This window comes from Manacus candei, unplaced genomic scaffold, assembly GCF_025592945.1.
Source record: "Manacus candei isolate 608988 ecotype Guabito, Panama unplaced genomic scaffold, ASM2559294v1 h1tg000029l, whole genome shotgun sequence".
NCBI lineage: Eukaryota > Metazoa > Chordata > Aves > Passeriformes > Pipridae > Manacus > Manacus candei.
The window spans coordinates 3,274,880-3,278,661 of NW_026138077.1; positions in this window are offsets into that span (position 1 = coordinate 3,274,880).

The following is a 3,782-nucleotide window of genomic DNA, read 5'->3' on the forward strand; positions in this document are numbered from 1 at the left end:
GGGAGACCTACGTGACCTGAATTCTCACACCTTGCTCCTTAAAAAAAGCCAGTAATTGTATTGCTCCTTCCCAATGCCAAAATATGAATAATTCCATATTAAGGAGACAGTGGATCCAAAATGTACTAGGTACTTAAAAATTTCAACCACATCTATGTAAGTTTAAGGGTGAAGACAGATTCTGTGTTTTTTAATTAGTAAAAATTACTAAAGTACATCCTAAAGTACAGAATATCCACATATGAACAAAGAGGAAATTTTATACCATTAAAAGCCTTCTGTTTTCCTCTCAGCCCTCTTAGTTACCCAAAACTGGGCAAAACTTACACCACTTGTGAAAACTGCAGATCATCATGGTTTCTGTCCTGCTCTCTGATCGTGCAGTTTCATACTAAATATTTCTTCAATAACACAAATTAACATGTGATGTTATAATGTATTATATTCTATACATCTTATGTAGCATATTATTACATTTTCGAACCAAGATTGAAGATTCAAAATGTTTGTAACAGCAGCCATATTAATGGTCACAAATAGTCTGATTTTCCATAAACACAGAATTCATCTGTGAACGGTGTCACAGATCTAAATAGATTTCCTTTAAATACCTATAGGTGGTGCTGAAATACAACTATTCCTTAAAAAGGCAGCAATCACAAAGTAGGTGGGTATGAGACAGGTAGTCCTCCTATTTGTGCAGATTTACTTCAGGAAAATGGAACTGAATCACAACTGAAGTGCTTCAATTTGTGTTTTCCTCCGGTACTTTTTAAAATAGATTTTCCTCATATGGTTGTGTCTTACAACCAAGACTGAAGTTGAAAAATATAAGGCTATTTTCCAATTGATGGAAATACCCAATAAAAACAACAGGAACTGTGAAAATGTAGGTGTCATGAATATGGCATAACTACAAAGGAGAGGAAATGTGAACATGTTTCCCCAAGAATTTCCCTTTCGGGTTGCACAGTTCATCCTGATAATCATCAATTTTGCTGTTTGGGATAAATTGTGGCAATGCAGCTACTAATAATTGTCGTCTGGGCATCAGCCCAGTTTGCTGGGGTGAAGCAGAACTAGGTAGCTTCTCCACCAACATAAAATGGAAAAGAAGAAAATCTTTGCCAGGCATAATTAACTTGTGGTAACATGAAAATGAACACCAGATGAATCCGTCCTTTCTGGTTTCAGAAAATACACAATAATTCCACATTGGTGGTTATTTACAGGGAAACTAAAGTGTTTGCAACCATGAACATGCTTTATGGTAAAAGTCATGGCTCGAGCCATTTCCTTGTAAGGCAAAAACTTAACAATTTCCAAACTATTCAGCCTTGCAAAATGATGCAACTTAAGAAAATGAGTTACAGTAAGAAAATAAACAAATTTATTATTTCTACATTTTTTAACAAAAACAACACACAGTAAAGTATTATGTCAGCAAAAATTTGTGTAAATAATTAAACACTTAAAAAGTTTGCGAGCAAAGGTTTATGCACATAATGTCAAACAACTGAATGACATAAAACATGAAGGGAAAGGGATTGCTTAGTCCCTGAATCTATCTCCATCCATTTTAAAAGTTAAGGCATGCAGAACATCAAATTGCCTCTCCCTCCTCTTGCACCATAAACTGCAAATCACAGCTGTGCTTTCCCTCAGTGCACCATAAAACCCAAGGCAAGAAACACAGAAAGCTACATTCACCCCTCAACCAACAAGGAAAGAGCAAGAAAAAACAAATTAAATGACTGATATGTTAAGTTCCTAGGGAAAAAAAAAACCAGAAAAGTTGACAAAAACAGTATGAAAAATGATATTTATTTAGTCTAGCTTTGCTTTCAGTGCAAAGTTAAGGTAGTTTCAGAAAACAAAGAAATGTAGATTGCATAGGAAGTAGAATCCACATAAAAAGGAAGACCAGTTATGCTGAAGTTCTTTGCAAAGGTGTACACCACCTTTTCACTTAGCATGTTCTGCAATCCACAGTTGCTTTTTACCCCCACCATCTTCCAGACATTAACCTCTTCCTTGTTGCTAATTTGGAAGTTTAAATACAACACAATGTGATTAAGATGCAGTAAGGCAGCATACACAGACGGGTTTTAAAGGGAATAAAAAAAAAATCCATAGAGACTGTGCTGCTGCTTCAGAGAAGAGGCAGACTCTTGCTCTAAACATGCAAAGACATTAACTTCAGATCTAGGTCTCAAATGAAAATATAAACAAATATTAAATTTGTCGTGACCCTCTCACTGCAAAACATTGCAAACCTTCCCAGGATGAACAACTCTGTTATTTCCTTTGGCAAACCTTCAGCTGTGTTTGTCCACCTCTCCTCAGAGATCTTTTTGGATTAAACGGTTTCATTAGCATTCAGGTTTGCTTCCTAATGTCTTCCTGAACCCAGTGTCACATATTTGAGGAGCAAAAACACGACTACAAATTGGTAGTAGTAGAGAAAACCAATTCTTGAGAAAAATGAGAGAAGTTTGCCAACTACATCCTGATTTTTGACAAACTTCTCTAAACCTAGAAGTAAGCCTAAAACTGACTTAGGCAGCTTAAGGAGCTGCAAAAAAGTTCCTTGGAATAAAAACAGTTCTAAGCTCCCCCAACAAAAGGTAGGGTAGACAGCACAAATCGATACATTGTGGTTAATGTATAAAATTATACTTAATTACACCTCTATTAAGCAGTTTGATTACATGGTGAGTGTTTAAGGTAACATGAATGAGTCATTAGATTAGATAGGGGAGCATTACTTAGCAACATTTTGATTAATTCAAGTTGTTAGGAAAGCACTTCAAAACTTAGCACAGGTATAGTGCTGATGGATACTGTGACGTGGATCCATCATTCCACAGGCAGACAGCTATGCATCCAAATGCAGATATCATCTGTAATGATATATTTGTATTCAGATGGCAGCTCAATATGTCCCTAAAATCGTAAAAAACTGAAACAAAACTATCCCAAAATGAAGTAAATTTGAAGCTCTGCTGAAGTTCCAGGTGAACTTGACAGTTTTGTTTTACATCAGATATATACCAAGGTTTCCTCAACTTGGAGGTTTAGTAAACTAGTCAATAAATGACCTGATGGGTGGTCTGGTCACACCCTACTTATATAGGGTAAAAGACACTATATGTATAATTTCTGGAGAGCTGTAGAACATAAGTTTGAAAGGTAAACTCCCTCACTGCTGGGCAGTATTTACTGTGGTGTCACTTCACTTGGCTTCTTGTATGAGCCTGAATTTTTCAGAATGGCACTATCTCATCCCCGCAATTTTGTGTATATATATAAATGTCATATTTTACCAACCAGTATAAACAGAAAGGAAAATTTGGCCATCCATGCAATCCAATTGTATAAATGCGTGACCCACTTTGGCATAAATCAGTCTGGCTCTTTTGATGCTGTGAAATTTTAAGTCAGGAAGATGATCAGGGGGCAGGAGCACCTCCTGTGTGAGGACAGGCTGAGAGAGCTGGGGTTGTTGAGCCTGGAGAAGAGAAGGCTCTGTGGTGACCCTGGAGCAGCCTGCCAGAACTTACAGGGAGCCTCCAGGAAAGATGGGAAGGGACTTTTTACAAGAACATGTAATGACAGGAAAAGAGGCAACAGCCTTGAGCTGAAAGAGGGTAGGTTTAAACTAGGTATTAGGAAGACATTCTTCCCTCTGAGGGTGGTGGGGCACTGGCACAGGTTGCCCAGAGAAACTGTGAATGCCCCATCCCTGGAAGTGTTCAAAGCCAAGTTGGATGGGGCTTTGA